The sequence below is a fragment of the Scyliorhinus torazame genome, chromosome 21 (assembly GCF_047496885.1).
Source record: "Scyliorhinus torazame isolate Kashiwa2021f chromosome 21, sScyTor2.1, whole genome shotgun sequence".
Lineage (NCBI taxonomy): Eukaryota > Metazoa > Chordata > Chondrichthyes > Carcharhiniformes > Scyliorhinidae > Scyliorhinus > Scyliorhinus torazame.
Window position 1 is genome coordinate 130,318,251 of NC_092727.1, and position 17,341 is coordinate 130,335,591.

The 17,341-nt window shown below is 49.2% G+C and overlaps 1 protein-coding gene across 1 annotated transcript in view; it reads left to right on the forward strand.

Annotated features, from left to right (window-relative positions):
• The first annotated feature begins 15,917 nt into the window (after positions 1 to 15,917).
• The window catches only part of LOC140398677 (trafficking kinesin-binding protein 1-like), a 114,362-nt gene continuing 112,938 nt past the window's right edge, over positions 15,918 to 17,341 (forward strand). Inside the window, 1 exon segment of the mRNA XM_072487658.1 lies at positions 15,918 to 16,669. The gene's annotated coding sequence lies outside the window, so the exon portion shown is untranslated.

Sequence of the window (17,341 nt, forward strand, 5' to 3'; positions counted from 1 at the left end):
CTCTTGACAAGTGTTTCGACTGCTTTAGTAAACCACGGTTCCCTCACTCGACCACTTCCTCCCTGCCTGACAGGTACATACTTATCAAGGACACGCAGTAGCTGTTCCTTGAACAAGCTCCACATTTCCATTGTGCCCATCCCCTGCAGTTTTCCTCTCCATCCGATGTATCCTAAGTCTTGCCTCATCGCATCATAATTGCCTTTCCCCCAGATATAACTCTTGCCCTGCGGTATATACCTATCCCTTTCCATCACTAAAGTAAACATAATCGAATTTTGGTCACTATCACCAAAGTGCTCACCTACCTCCAAATCTAACACCTGTCCTGGTTCATTACCCAGTACCAAATCCAATATGGCCTCGCCTCTCGTTGGCCTATCTACATACTGTGTCAGGAAACACTCCTGCACACATTGGACAAAAACGGACCCATCTAATGTACTCGAACTATAGCGTTTCCAGTCAATATTTGGAAAGTTAAAGTCCCCCATAACAACTACCCTGTTGCTTTAGCTCCTATCCAGAAACACCTTTGCAATCCTCTCCTCTACATCTCTGGAAATTTTCGGAGGCCTATAGAAAACCCCTAACAGGGTGACCTCTCCTTTCCTGTTTCTAACCTCAGCCCATACTACCTCAGTAGACGGGTCCTCATCAAACGTCCTTTCTGCCACCGTAATACTGTCCTTGACTAACAATGCCACCCCTCCCCCTCTTTTACCACCTTCCCCGAGCTTACTGAAATATCTAAATCCCGGCACCTGCAACAACCATTCCTGTCCCATCTCTATCCATGTCTCCGAAATGGCCACAACATCGAAGTTCCAGGTACCAACCCATGCCGCAAGTTCACCCACCTTATTCCGGATGCTCCTGGCATTGAAGAAGACACACTTTAAACCACCTTCCTGCCTGCCGGTACACTCCTGCAACTTTGAAACCCTACTCATGACCTCACTACTCTCAACCTCCTGTATACTGGAGCTACAATTCAGGTTCCCAAGCCCCTGCTGAACTAGTTTAAACACTCCCGAAGAGCATTAGCAAATTTCCCCCCCAGAATATTGGTACCCCTCTGGTCCAGGTGCAGACCATCCCGTTTGGAGAGGTTCCACCGACCCCAGAATGAGCCCCAATTATCCAGAAATCTGAAACCTTCCCTCCTGCACCATCCCTGTAGGCACGCGCTCAACTCCTCTCTCTCCCTATTCCTCGTCTCGCTATCACGTGGCACGGGTAACAACCCAGAGATAATAACTCTGTTTGTCCTAGATCTAAGTTTCCACCCTAGCTCCCAGAATTCCTGCCTTACATCCCTATCCCTTTTCCTACCTATGTCGTTGGTACCTATGTGGACCACGACTTGGGGCTGCTCCCCCTCCCCCTTAAGGATCCCGAAAACACGACCCGAGACATCACATACCCTGGCACCTGGGAGGCAACACACCAACCGCGAGTCTCTCTCGTTCCCACAGAATCTCCTATCTATCCCCCTAACTATGGAGTCTCCAATGACTAATGCTCTACTCCTCTCCCCCCTTCCCTTCTGAGCAACAGGGACAGACTCTGTGCCAGACCCCTAACAGATGTGGAAAGAGAATAATCCCAAATAGAAAAGGAGGTCTGGTTATTATCCACGGCATCAATAGACATCAAGGAGTCAGTTCACTATCACCACAGACCACAAGCCACTTTTAAGGCTCTTGAAGGAAGACAAAGCAATCCCAACAAATGTTTCTGCTGGGATACAATGTTGAGCTCTGTTCTAATTGGCTCCCAAATATACCTTTGTACATCAACATAGCCAATGCAATGCCTTAAGCAGTCTTCTGTTCTGAGAAAACAAATCACCTCCCTTAGTACCGCTAGAGATTGTAATTTCCTCAAACCTTCCGGTCTCCTCACCTGTGACAGGTCAGTGAGTTCAATTCTGGACTAATAGACCTTTTGCTTGTGAAGGTTCACTGATGGCGGAATGGGAAAGGATTGGAGGAAATTAAGCCGTATCAATTCAACAAAGCTGAGCTGGGTCGTGAGGATGGTGTCATCCTTTGGAGAACGAGAGAGGCCGTCCCCACACCAGGAAGAGAATTACTGCACCGCACCCACTCGGCCGTGTCAAAGATGAAAATGAGAGTGAGAAGCTCTGTTTGTTGGCCTGACATTGATACTGGTATAGAAAGGATTGTGAAACAATGCCAGTTACAACAGAGGTTAACAGGTGCAGCTCCCTTGGGTAAGGGTCGGGTTGACCTTGGGTAAGGGTCAGGTTGACCTTGGGTAAGGGTCAGGTTGACCTTGGGTAAGGGTCAGGTTGACCTTGGGTAAGGGTCAGGTTGACCTTGGGTAAGGGTCAGGTTGACCTTGGGTAAGGGTCAGGTTGACCTTGGGTAAGGGTTCCCGTAGATTATGTTGGCCATTCATGGATGTGATGTTCTTTTTCCTCGTGGACGCCCATTCAAAATGGATAGAGGAAGTCCACAACTTCCTACGCCACAGTTGAGGAACCGCGTCAATGTGTCACAAACCGCGATGTTCCAGATGTATTTGTCTTGGATAACGGAATGCCGTTCACAAGTGAGGAATTCCAGAAGTGCATGACATTTGATGGAATAGAGCATGTTCGGACCGCACCATATCACCCCTCAACAAACAGGTTGGCTGAACGTGCAGTTCAGACTTTCAAAGCTGGTCTGAAGAAGCAATAAACCGGTGTCACTGGGAACCAAGATTCCTGTTCGCCTACAGGCCGCTCTGCTTACCAGTACTGGCATAGCTTCAGCTCAGTTGCTCTTGGGTCGCGCTTGAGAACCAGGCTGAGCCTAGCAGTTCCAAATTTGGCGGGGAGGGTGGCGACGTGGCAGGGTTGCCGGAAAACTTACCTTCGGGGGAGAGAGCACCGGACCTGCGAGGGACACCTTGTACTGGGGAGAGGATGAAGACAGCCAGAGGCTCGGGGCCTTCTCAAGGCCCAGGAGCTGTTCAACCAGCACGCTGGGATTCAGGACAAAAACATCAACAGGGATATCACAGGAAAGTGGTAAGCTGATTGGTTGTTGAGTAACTGATATTAGGGACTGTGTATAAATAGCTCTAACTGAAATAACTGAAAAGGATAACAGTTAGGGAACCAAGCTTAGAGATTAAAGTGAGTAATTTATCGTAGAAATCTAGTGCTAGGAAGTATACAGTTAACTGTAACTTATTTTAATTTAGTAAGTATTTATTTTAAAATTAATTAATTAATTAGTTCTAGAATGGCAGTTAGAGGGGTAAAATGCTTCACTTGTGAGACATAGAACATAGAACATAGAAAATACAGCACAGAACAGGCCCTTCGGCCCACGATGTTGTGCCGAACCTTTGTCCTAGATTAATCATAGATTATCATTGAATTTACAGTGCAGAAGGAGGCCATTCGGCCCTTTGAGTCTGCACCAGCTCTTGGAAAGAGCACCCTACCCAAACTCAACACCTCCACCCAACACCAAGGGCAATTTTGGACATCAAGGGCAATTTATCATTGGCCAATTCACCTAACCTGCACATCTTTGGACTGTGGGAGGAAACCGGAGCACCCGGAGGAAACCCACGCAGACATGGGGAGGACGTGCAGACTCCGCACAGACAGTGACCCAAGCCGGAATCGAACCTGGGACCCTGGAGCTGTGAAGCAATTGTGCTATCCACAATGCTACCGTGCTGCCCTTAAGAACAAATAAATCTACACTATATAATTTTACCGTAATCCATGTACCTATCCAATAGCTGCTTGAAGGTCCCTAATGTTTCCGACTCAACTACTTCCACAGGCAGTGCATTCCATGCCCCCACTACTCTCTGGGTAAAGAACCTACCTCTGATATCCCTCCTATATCTTCCACCTTTCGCCTTAAATTTATGTCCCCTTGTAATGGTTTGTTCCACCCGGGGAAAAAGTCTCTGACTGTCTACTCTATCTATTCCCCTGATCATCTTATAAACCTCTATCAAGTCGCCCCTCATCCTTCTCCGTTCTAATGAGAAAAGGCCTAGCACCCTCAACCTTTCCTCGTAAGACCTACTCTCCATTCCAGGCAACATCCTGGTAAATCTTCTTTGCACCTTTTCCAAAGCTTCCACATCCTTCCTAAAATGAGGCGACCAGAACTGTACACAGTACTCCAAATGTGGCCTTACCAAAGTTTTGTACAGCTGCATCATCACCTCACGGCTCTTAAATTCAATCCCTCTGTTAATGAACGCGAGCACACCATAGGCCTTCTTCACAGCTCTATCCAATTGAGTGGCAACTTTCAAAGATGTATGAACATAGACCCCAAGATCTCTCTGCTCCTCCACATTGCCAAGAACTCTACCGTTAACCCTGTATTCCGCATTCATATTTGTCCTTCCAAAATGGACAACCTCACACTTTTCAGGGTTAAACTCTATCTGCCACTTCTCAGCCCAGCTCTGCATCCTATCTATGTCTCTTTGCAGCCGACAACAGCCCTCCTTACCATCCACAACTCCACCAATCTTCGTATCGTCTGCAAATTTACTGACTCACCCTTCAACTCCCTCATCCAAGTCATTAATGAAAATCACAAACAGCAGAGGACCCAGAACTGATCCCTGCGGTACGCCACTGGTAACTGGGATCCAGGCTGAATATTTGCCATCCACCACCACTCTCTGACTTCTATCGGTTAGCCAGTTCGTTATCCAACTGGCCAAATTTCCCACTATCCCATGCCTCCTTACTTTCTGCATAAGCCTACCATGGGGAACCTTATCAAATGCCTTACTAAAATCCATGTACACTACATCCACTGCTTTACCTTCATCCACATGCTTGGTCACCTCCTCAAAGAATTCAATAAGACTTGTAAGGCAAGACCTACCCCTCACAAATCCGTGCTGACTATCCCTAATCAAGCAGTGTCTTTCCAGATGCTCAGAAATCCTATCCTTCAGTACCCTTTCCATTACTTTGCCTACCACCGAAGTAAGACTAACTGGCCTGTAATTCCCAGGGTTATCCCGTGGGAGATCCGTGAGGCTTCCAGCATTCCGTACAACTACATCTGCCAGAAGTGCACCCAATTGCAGCTCCTCACAGACCACATGCATCAGTTGGAGCAGCAGTTGGATGCACTTCGGAGCATGCAAGTGGTGGAAACGTCATAGACGGGAGCCTTAGAGACGTGGTTACACCCAAGGTGCAGGCAGACAGTTGGGTGACCGCTAGAAGGGGCAGGTAGTCAGTGTAGGAATCCCTTGTGGCTGTTCCACTCTCTTACAAGTATACCCTTTTGGATACTGTTGGGGGGGGGGATGGCCGATCAGGGAATAACAGCAGCAGAAACCAGAGCAGTGGCACTACAGTGGTTCTGTTGTTAAGCAATAGTTATTGGGGACTCTATATTCAGAGGCCAGAGAACCGCTTCTGTGGATGTGAAAGAGACTCCAAAATGGTATGTAGTCTCCCTGGTGCCAGGGTCCAGGATGTCTCTGAACGAGCAGGGGGCATTCTGAAGGGGGAGGGTGAACAGCCAGAGGCCATGGTACATATTGGTACTAATGACATAAAAGTGACGAGGTCCTGTAGCAGGAGTTCAGGGAGTTAGGTGGAAAGTTAAAAAACAGGACCTCTAGGGTTGTAATCTCAGGATTACTCCCTGTGCCACGTGCCAGTGAGGCTAGAAATAGGAGGATAGTACACCTGAACACGTGGCCTGGTGTAGGAGGGAGGGTTTCAGATATCTGGGCCATTGGGATCTCTTTTGGGGCAGGTGGGACTTGTACAAGGATGTTGCATCTAAACTGGAGGGACACTGATATCCTGGCTGGGAGGTTTGCGAGTGTCACACAAGAGGGTTAAAACTAGTGTGGCGGGGGGGAGAGAACTGGAGCAATAGGTCAGAAGGTGGAGTAACTGAGGGGGAACTAGAGAATAGGGCCAGTAAGACACAGAGGAAGATCAGGCAGGGAAATGTTGCCGAACACAGCGGGACTGGAGGTATGGACTGGTGGCCTGAAGTGCATTTGCTTCAATGCGAGAAGTATAACATGTAAGGCAGATGAACTTAGAGCTTGGATTAGTATTTGGAACTATGATGTTGTTGCCATTCCAGAGACTTGGTTGGGGGAGGGACAGGATTGGCAGCTAAATGTTCCGGGATTTAGATGTTTCAGGTGGGATAGAGGGGGATGTAAAAGAGGCGGCGAAGTTGCATTACTGGTTCAGGAGAATATCACAGCTGTACTGTGGGAGGACACCTCAGAGGGCAGCAAGGCTATATGGTAGAGCTCAAGAATAGGAAGGGTGTAGTCACAATGTTGGGGTTTTACTACAGGCCTCCCTAATAGCCAGCAGGAGAAAGAGGAACAGATATGTTGGCAGATTTTGGAAAGGTATGAAAACAACAGGGTTGTTGTGGTGGGTGATTTTCACTGTCCCTACCTTGACTGTTTCTCACTTAGTGCTAGGGGCTTGGATGAGGCAGAGTTTGTAAGGAGCATCCAGGAGGGCTTCTTGAAACAATAGGTAAATAGTCCAACTGGGGAAGGGCCGTACTGGACCTGGTATTGGGGAATGAGCCCGGCCAGGTAGTCGAAGTTTCAGTAGGGGAGCATTTCGGGAACAGTGACCACAATTCAGTTTTAAGGTACTGTTGGATAAAGATAAGAGTAGTCCTTGAGCGAAAGTGCTAAATTGGGGGAAGGCTAATTATAACAATATTAGGCAGGAACTGAAGAGTCTAAATCAGGGGCGGCTGTTTGAGGGCAAATCAACATCTGGCATGTGGAAGGCTTTCAAATGTCAGTTGATAGAAATTCAGGGCTGGCATGTTTCTGTGAGGATGAAGGATAAGTATGGCAAGTTTCGGGAACCTTGGATAACGAGGGATATTGTGAGCCTAGCCCAAAAGATAAAGGAAGCATTTGTAACGGCTAGAAGGCTGGAAGAATAGAAGGAAAGTAGGAAGGAACTTAATCAACAAGTCAGGAGGGCTAAAAGGGGTCACGAAAAGTCATTGGCAAACAGGATTAAGGAAAATCTCAAGGCTTATTATTCATATATAAAGAGCAAGAGGGTAGACAGGGAAAGGGTTGACTCATTTAAGGACAGGGGCGGGAACCTGTAGCGATGAGGACTGTCAGAAGATACAGCAGGATAATGATTGGTTGGAGACTTGGGTGGAGAGATGGCAGATGGAGTATAATCCGGATAAATGTGAGATAATGCATTTTGGAAGGCCTAATACAGATGGGAAATATATAGTAAATGGCAGAACCCTTAAGAGTATTGATAGGCAGAGAGATCTAGGTGTTAAGGTCCCCAGGTCACTGAAAGTGGCAACACAGGTGGAGAAGGTAGTCAAGAAGGCATACGGCATGCTTGCCTTCATTGGCCGGGGCATTGAGTATAAGAATTGGCAAGTCATGATGCAGCTGTATAGAACCTAAGTTAGGCCACACTTGGAATATAGTGTTCAATTCTGGTCGCCACACTACCATAGAATCATAATCATAGAATTTACAGTGCAGAAGCTGGCCATTCAACACAGCGTGTCTGCACTGGCCCTTGGAAAGAGGACCCCACTTAAGCCCATGCCTCCGCCCTATCCCCGTAACCCACCTAACCTTTTTGGACACAAAGGGGAATTTATCATAGCCAAGTCACCTAACAGCACATCTTTGGACTGTGGGAGGAAACCGGAGCACCCGGAGAAAACCCACACAGACACAGGGCGATCGTACAGACTCCGCACAGACAGTGACCCAAGCCGGGAATCGAACCTGGGACCTGGAGCTGTGAAGCAACAGTGCTAACCACTGTGCTATCGTGCTGCCCCATACCAGAAGAATCTGGAGGCTTTGGAGAGGGTACTGAAGAGATTTACCAGGATGTTGCCTGGTGTGGAGTGTTGCTCTTATTAGCCTTAGTTTTATTAGCTCTGATTATGTCACCTTTGCTCACGAGTCGCCAGGTATCTTTCGGATACCGCCACGTGGTTCAAGCTCGAGTTATGATTAATAAGTCAGCACACCGCTTAGTAAGATTGAAATCAACGGTCATTTATTATGTACAGCAATAAATACTTACACAATAGTCCTACTTTCTATATCACTACCTACCACTACTGGCCAATACTTAACTTTTGGGGATGGCCCACCAGGTCAGAGAAACAAATGGCTTATTGAATTGGATCTGGCCTGCGGGTTGATGGCTAGGAGTCTCTATCGGGTAGCGATCGCTGGAGTCAAACTTACAGTTTCTGGTCGATGTTCTTGCGAAGGTTGCGAGCAGGAGGAGAAGAGAGAGAGAGAGAGATCTCAACTTGGCCCCTCACTTGATAGGACCCAGGGGCTTCCCGCCTCTCGGAGCTGACCTTGACCCTGAGTCCCAAGTGATTGGACTTGTTCCCAATCACTGGGTTCGATATGCTCCAATAACGGGGCGATTCCTCGATCGGGGGGTGGTCGTTCACCTGTCTTTGTTTCGGCCACTGCAGGCGCCGACAGGTCTGGCCCGGCATTCAATTGCTAATATGTTGCAATTGTTCCCGGGGATAGCCGATTAAACTGCAGATGTCTGGGTTGATGTGCTGCTAATAGTCTTGAGTATCGATCTGGGCTGACTTCCCCAGAGCCGAATACGCCTATTCTGTCTGCAGCTGTCCATTTGTGTCCTGTTGGCTGCTTTTCCCATCAGCCCTTTTGGTTAGCCATTTTATATCGGGTTTTGGCCAAATTAATAGGGAATCAGCCATTTTAGGTGGCTACAGGTCCTCCTTGTGATCCTAACGCGAAGCGTGAAGGATCACATAAATTTTGTCCTTTCCGTTCCCTGACCGGGGGGGGGGGGGACACCTCCTACATGGCTACTACTCTGACCCTAGCTATGCACAAAAATTTACCTAAACAATTCTTGAGGGCGCTATGTCAGGCAGGGGCATGTATCTACAAAATAAAAAACTTGGAACCTCTAATTTTACCTAAATACACACATCAAGCATTACATCATCCTATCTTTCTAAAACATACAACAACAATTATAACATTCAATATACTCTTTCCTGGCTTGGCAGTCAAGCGCAGGATCATACATTTTCTGTTACTGGGGTTTTGTACATTTTTTTATTTACAGAAAAACGCAAGTGCATGTTTTATTATTATGGTTTTATAGGTCGCGGGGGTCTGGGGTCTGGTCATACCTGAATATAGGGGATCGGGTCCGATATACCGGGGCGGAGTGTAGAATTTGGGGGTGGAGTCGAGGGCATGTCTGGGCTGGACGTGGTGGGGGTTGGTCTGGTTACGTTGGCTGTGGGCGGGGTGTGGTCTGCTGCGTCAAGCATGACGTGGTGGGGGGCATGGTTTGACTGAGCTCCATAAACCTTCAACTGGTTGATATGAAACCAGGCAGTCTTACCATTCGGGTATTTGATTTTATATACCGATGGGCTTACTTTATCCGTAATGGAGTACGGACCCGAGTATTTCGGAGACAGGAATGTGCTGGGGTTATACACAGACAACATCACTTGTTGTCCTATATCATACTCCGCTGCATGTACTGCCTTATCAAAACAGGCCTTGCTCTGTTTTCTTTTAGTGCCCAGTTTAACTGCGACTGCTAACTGAGCCGTTTTTACATTCGCAAGTAATTGTTCAACGGCTTTCTCGTGGGTGAGGGCCGTAACTTCAGGGCTGGTCAGGTCTAAACCCAACAAGTACTCTGTCCCTTTCATGGGCGTCCGGTCATGAGAGTGTGTGGGGTGTAACCTGTGGAGGTGGAAACAATGTTACGCAAAAACATCAGCGCAAAGGGGAGGACAGAATCCCAAGTGGTGTTGTTCTGCTGGACCATTTTTCGGCGGGTGGTTTTTAGGGTCCGATTCATGCGCTCCACTATACCACTCGACTGTGGGTGGTACGCAATGTGAAATTTTTGGGTTATGCCAAATATCGTGAGGGCGTTCTGCATGACCCGTCCCGTAAAGTGAGAACCTTGGTCCGATTCAATACTGCGGGGGAGTCCCCATCTTGTGAAGATGTGGTGGGTTAGGATCTTGGCTGTGGTTTTCGCGGTGTTGGTGCGGGCTGGAAATGCTTCCACCCACTTTGTAAAAGTGTCTATGACCACACGAACATATTTATAGCCATTCCTGCAAGGGGGCAATGGACCTATAAAATCGATCTGGAGGTTAGTCCAGGGGCCGTTAACGGGTCGGGTGTGGCTGAGTTGTGCCTTTTTGGCATATCTATCTGGGTTGTTCTGTGCGCAGATGAGGCAATTCTCAATGTAATGGGATACATCCTCTTTGAGATTTGGCCACCAACGAAGTTGTTTGAGGTGGGCGGCGGTGGGATCGATTCCCTGGTGCCCATGACCATCATGGAATAAACAGATTAATTGGTTCCTATCCTGCTTCGGAACTATATAAAAGGTGTCTTTCAGCACCACACTGTCATGTGTGGTTATTGTGTTTCTGTACCTCTCGTATGAGGCTGGAAACTTCCCTTTCACGATCTCAGTGAGAGCGCTATCCTGCTTCTGGGCCTCTACTAGATCGTCGATCCTAGTCTGCGTGACCTGAACTGCACTCACTGGCGCACTCACTGGGGCGCTTTCGGGGGGCTTCCAAAAGTACCCATGCCTGGATCCTGCCTTAGCCAGTGCGTCGGCTTTTACATTTCCAGGGGGGGAGGAACGATGGTGGCTGCGGACTTTCATAATGCCAAAAGTCCGGTCCTTGGCTTTTTGCAGAATATGGCGGAGCAATGGGGCTGAGGGGAGGGGTTTCCCATCCGCGGAAACAAATCCTCTTGTTTCCCAGTGGGGCAGAAATTCGGTGAGGCTGTTGCAAACGTATAGACTGTCTGAATATATGTCTGCTGGGCTGGGGAAGGAATCTGGGTGCTCTACAATGTAAGCGATGGCCGCGAGCTCTGCTGCCTGCGCGCCTAAGTGTCCGGGTAATTTTAATGCGATTTCCTCGAGGGCGCGTCCCTGCGCGTCCTCCACATAAATCCCACAACCTGTTATGCGTTGCCCATCCAGGACTGTGGAAGATCCATCCACATAGATCCTAATGGGATCACACGTGTCCGGGTGAGGGGGGCTTTGAGATGGAGTGGCTAGTTTTCTGGGGGGTGTTTTCGCTATAAAGGGGCCTGTATTATGGTGGGGCGAGATGATTTCACACTCATGGGGGGGTTCCGGGGTACTGTAGATTGTCCGCTAAATATGTGTGTGTTTTGGTCCGTTTGACTGTGATGTCCCGTCCTTGTAAGAGAAGGGTCCACCTAGCAGCGCGGATTTGGCTGACGGTACCGTCTTTAAGTCGTCCGTCTAGTAAAAGTTGGGTGGGGGTGTGCTCGGTCAAGATGGTGATGGGGTTCAGTCCGGTAATGTATGAAAAGTACTGGACTGCCCAGAAAACTGCGAGCAGGTGCCTCTCACAGGCTGAGAATCCCTGCTCCACAGCATCTAAAATTCGGGAGGCATAAGCCACGGGTCTTAGCTGGTTATGCCGTTCCTGGAGGAGCACGGCTGAAAGGGTGCGGTCTGTGGTCGCTACCTCTATGGCGTAAGGGGAAAGCGGGTCTGGAACTTGTAGCGATGGGGCGGCTATGAGCGCCTGTTTTAATGATTCCACAGCATCCGTATGCTGCGGAAGCCATTCCCAGGGGGCTCCTTTCTTTAGGAGGTCTGAGAGGGGCGCTGCCTTGCTGGCGAAACCGTCAATGTGGATTCGGCAGTAGCCAACCAGTCCTAAAAACGACCGGAGGGCTGAAACATTTTCGGGAAGGGGCAATTTAGCAATCGAGTCAATTATTTTGTGCTCGATCTCGCGTTTGCCGTGTGTGATTAAAGTCCCCAAATATACCACCTTTTCTTTCAATATCTGGGCCTTTTTGGGGTTGACTTTACAGCCAATGGAATTTAGTAATTCCAGTAGTTCGGACAGAAGCTCAATGTGCTCTTCCTTGGTGTCTGTCTGCAGTAGTAGATCGTCCACATACTGTACCAGGCATTCGGGGCGAGAAAATTTTGCTAGTCCATTTGCCAGCCGTCGGTGGAAAATGGAGGGGGAGTTGTGGAAGCCTTGTGGCAGGCATGTCCACGTGTATTGCTGTGCTCGGAAAGTGAAGGCAAATTTGTACTGGCACGCCTTTGCCAATGGAATGGACCAGAATCCATTGCTGACGCCCAAAACTGTGAAATATCGGGCATGGAGTCCCTGTTTGAGCATGGTCTCAGGACTTGTTGCTACGGTGGGGGCTGCTGCGGGGGTGACTTTATTGAGTTCCCGATAATCAATGGTCAGGCGCCATGATCCGTCGGGTTTCCTTACTGGCCAAATCGGGGCATTATTAGTTCAGGCTACCAATCTCAGTACGCCCTGCTCTAATAAGCTTTCTATAACTTTTAGGATTTCTCCCTCTGCTTCTAGGGGGAATCCGTACTGCTTTTGGGGTCTAGGGTCCAGTCCTGTTATTTGTACGGAACCAGTCATCCGTCCACAGTCATGTTTGTGGGTTGCAAATGCTGCCCTGTTCTTTTGCAGGACTGCCCTAACCTGTCGGTCCGTGCTGAGTGTGGTGGGGTTGAACCAAAACTCGCCTACTGCGCTAAGTTTGTTCATATAGTCCCCTATATTGAGCGTTGCGGGGGCTATAGCGGATTTCGCCATCTTCCAGACACACTGGTTGACTGGATCGAAAGAGAGGTGGTGGGAATTCATGAAGTCGATCCCCAAAATGTGCTCTGCTGTTGGGGGCAGGTCGACTAAAACTACGGGGTGTTTTGTGTTAATGGTTCCGATTTGGATGGGTACAGGGGTTGTGATGTGTCCCTGCTGTGAGTGGCCTGTAAAGCCGCTGAGGGTGATAGTGGGTGTAGTGGGCCACGTGTCCTTACCGAGGGTGGAGGAATTTAAGGTGGTGCGGGACCCTCCTGTGTCCCAGAGAAGCTCGATCGGCTGTCCCCTAACCTTTGCTGCGACTACGGGTCGTCCTGACCTATCCCAAAGGGTATCGCAGACCCAACTGGGGGAGCCTGTACACCGTCAGTCCGTTCCGGTCAAGTCTGTCTGATCCGACTGGGCGCTAACGCTATGTAGGGGCTCTGCCTTTTTCTTAGTGAGAGTGCCTGTCTGTTGGGCTCTCTGTGGCTTTTTAGGGGCATTGCATTCTTTGGCAAAATGTCCCAACTGTCCGCAGTTGCAACATTCTTGCGGTTTTGCTGGGGGGCTGCTCTTTCCCTCGTTTACCCAGGCGGGGTTGTGGAGAGCGGTTCTTACTGCCTGCACGTCTGCGGCGGCTTGGTTTTCCTCGGGGGTTCTAGCGGCGGGTTTACTGTGAGCCGACTGTTCCCAAACGCGGGACAATCTTTTGACCACCCACTTCTCATTATGAGCCTCCTCCGAGGGGTCATAATTACTACAGGCATTCTGTCCTGCTTCCGTGGCATGGGAGATAAGGGTGCGGGTCCATTTGGCCATATTGTCTGCGGACAAATGGGCACGGTCTACGTTTCCGAAAACAGCTTCAAAGTGAATCCACAAGCGTCCTGCGAACGCTGTGGGGTGTTCAGACTTTTTCTGTCTACATTTGTTTAAACCGTCTACGGGGTCGCCCCGGTTATACCCGATCGCATCCAGGATCGCGGTATGCATTTCTGCAAGGGTGCCTCCTCCTACATTCTGTGGGTCGGGAAGGGCTGCTGCGACCGATGGGTCTAAGCTGAGGACCGTGAGCTTTACCTGCTCTTTCTCATCCAGGCCGTACAAGGTCGCCTGGTGTTTGACGGTGGCAGAGAAATGGTGTGGGTCTGAAGCGGGGAGGAACGGTGTGATTTTTGCACACGCGTCCCGTAATTGGGTCACTGTGAGGGGGGTGGAATATAGGAATTCCCCCTCGTCTGATGTGGCTGTGCGGTGGGTTGTTACAGGGTTCATGGGAGCCTGAACTACCTGCTGTGTGGGGGTGGGGGTGCTTTCCTCCTTTGGGGCTTTCCCTGCGCACATGTATCCTGAACATATCTCTGCGCTGTCTCCTGCAATTCCTCCCAATCAGGGCCGTCTTCCTGTTCTAAACTTTCCCCAAAGGTTTCTTGGAATCCTTTTTGGACAGAAAGCATTGATTGCAGGTCTGCAATTTGCTTTCGGCACTTCGTGTGGTCTAAGGTACTCTGCCTTTGTTCCGCGGTTGCAGCGTGGAGTGCTCTCAAGGCTGCCTTGAGATCACTACATTGTGCCCCATACCAGAAGGATGTGGAGGCTTTGGAGAGGGTACTGAAGAGATTTACCAGGATGTTGCCTGGTGTGGAGGGCATTAGCTATGAGGAGAGGTTGGATAAACCAGGTTTGTTATCACTGGAACGACGGAGGTTGACGGGCGACCTGATAGATGTCTACAAAATTATGAATGGCATGGACAGAGAGGATAGTCAGCAGCTTTTTCCCAGGGTGGAAGAGTCAATCACTGGGTGACATAGGTTTAAGGTCCGACGGACAAAGTTTAGAGGAAATGTGCGAGGGATATTTTTTACACAGAGGGTAGTGGGTGCCTGGAACTCGCTGCCGGAGGAGGTGGTGGAAGCAGGGACGATAGTGACGTTTAAGGGGCGTCTAGACAAATACATGAATAGGATGGGAATAGAGGGATACGGACCCCAAGGTGTAGGTGGTTTTAGGTTAGATGGGCAGCATGGTCGGCACGGGCTTGGAGGGCCGAAGGGCCTGTAACTGTCCTGTACTTTTCTTTGTTCGTTGTGAAAGGAACCATGATTCAGGAAATGTGCACAGATCATTTAAGATAGGCGATCCGGTTTTTGTAAAGAATTTAGGAAGTGGATCAAGTTGGGTCCCGGGAGTTGTTGTGGCCAAAGACCACCGCTGTCCGATGAAAGTGCAGGGACAAGTTTCTTTAAAGAAACACAGTGATCATTTGTGGAGGCGGGAGCCGTCCCAAGAGCTAGTGTTCCTGCGTGATCCCACAGTGCCAGCAAGTAGTGTTGTTGTTTGTCCAAGGAGTAAAGGGCTGGTTAGTCAAAGTGCTGCTCCCAGTGAGACCGGGAAAATAGTGGAAAATGATGTACTGCGACCAGGAGAAAGTCCCAGTGAAGCAGACACTGCCAAAGTTACCTTTACAGGGGAACCTCAAACAGTTAAGCTACGCCGACCCTAGAGAAAGTAAGAGTCCCCAGACAAACTGATTTTCTGGTAAACTGTGTTAAAAGCTGTTCAATATTCCAAATGTTTTGAAAGTTGTAGAAGTTATCAATGTACTCTGTAATGAGGGGGGGGGGATGTAGCAGTTTGCCCCTTCAAGAGGATGTGCATTGGAAAGGGTAATGGGATCTGATTGCCCAATGGGAAATAGGCGTGGGGTCTGGGCGCAGAGTCTGCCTGTTTACAGCCAGTTGTGATCCGAGTGTTGAGAATTAAGACATTGCTTCTAGTGCCCTGTACATCGGCTCAATTTATAATAAACCCGTTATTGTTAGTTAGCGAACTGGTGGCGGCAATTATTGCAGTTCCGACTAAAACCGTTCACGATTGTGAACTGCTCTGTTAAATCTCCTCTTAATCGCCGTTCCTGGAAGGACAACAATCCCAGGTCCCCAGTCTCCCAATGTAACTGAAGTCCCCCATCCCGGGATCAAATCTCCTCTGCTGCCTCCCCAAGCCTCACGTCTGCAGGGCCAGAGGGATTGCCATGGCAACACCAAGCAGCTGACGGGGGCCAGAACTGGACAACAACTCCTCCACCTGAGACCTGACTAATAATTTGTAAATTTTATGCACGGCTCCCTTGCTTTGATTCTCTGTCAATGTATTGATAAAACCAAGGATCATCCTGAATGGTTTTTGAAAGTGGGATGAGAGGAGACTTGTGTGAAGCCAAAACGCTGACACAAAGCCGATAGGCTGACTGGCCATGTTTTGCGCTATAATCCCATGTGCTCCTGATTTCTCTCTCTCCGGTCTACCCACACGATGGAGCTGAATGATTTCTGAATGGCTTCTTTTCGTAAGAGGCAGCGACAGTGCATCGGGTTCCCTGCTTGAAGTGTCCTGTTTTCTGGAAGCGGAGGACAGACAGGCTGCACTTGGGATAAAGTTCAGGGAAAGGAATACAAGCAGCTGGCTGGTTTCCAGGGATACAAGGGAGCAGAGTCCAGTGGCAGCTAGGCCGAAGGCCTGCCTGTCAGGTGAATCGCGCACCTCTTGTTTGTTAGGGTGTGTGCTGGGCCTCACGTCTGCAGTGCCCGAGGGATTGCCATGGCAACGCCAAGCAGCTGACGGAAAGGCCGAGGTCCTGGGATTGTGTGGAGTCCATTTGTGTTGGGAAGTATTAATCCGGCTCCTCCTCTTGGTGTCTCCTTCGTGCACTCGGCCGCTAACTGGGTTACAAAGAGTAAGCTGTGGGATATGAAGGTGCCCGAGAACCTTTAGTTGCGAAGGAATAACGCTGACTCAAGCTGCCTGACTGAACACGCACAAGATGATTCTAAGGTCAGTCCTCAGCAGCACAAAGCTCTTGTTCAAGATGTCCTTCAATCTGTACCTCTCTGGGGAATGATGGATAGCCGATATCGACTTGCCTACCTGTCAGTCTACCTACTGTTTACATTGCTAAGTACCAGCCCTTACTTCCGAAGGTGAGTTTAATTCATTTTAAAAGGAAAAGACATTGACGAGGAGATTGAAGTTGTTTTCTGAGATGAATAGCAGGCCAGTACAAGTTGTTAAGTGATCAATGGCGATCTGCAACTCACGGTGTATCACATCCTAAATTACTGCATTATTTGAACATTTATAGCAGTGAATACATTAAACTCGTGTTAGTTTCCCCAGCAAATTCTCTGCCTTTCTTTAAAAAATAAACCTGCCTAAATGTTACCATTGGCTTTGGAAGCCCAATTTTGCAGCTAATGTGACTCCCAAAACCACACTTGGCAGGAGTTGGGCTGGTGCAGCAATTTAACGACAGCCGGGTTCTTAATTGGGCATCTAGAGGCCTCCCTCAGGCCGGTGAACAACTTCCTGATGCTGACAGCGCAGTAAGGGGGCTAGTATCACTGAAATGCCAGCAGTGTGACTGGGAAAGGTGGTTGCTGCTCAGGTCACTGACCACAGGAACCCATCAAGAAAGTGGAAAAAAGTATTCAGCGTGTCAAGGGGGGAGGTGGGGGGGGGGGGGGGGGGGGGGGGGGGGGGGGGACGAGGGGGCTGTGCGGTGTGGTGCCCATCGTTGGGGCGATGAGGGTTGACTTCTCTTTGTGTCATCAGACTGCTGTAGGATGCACACCTACATCAATGTGGCACCTTCC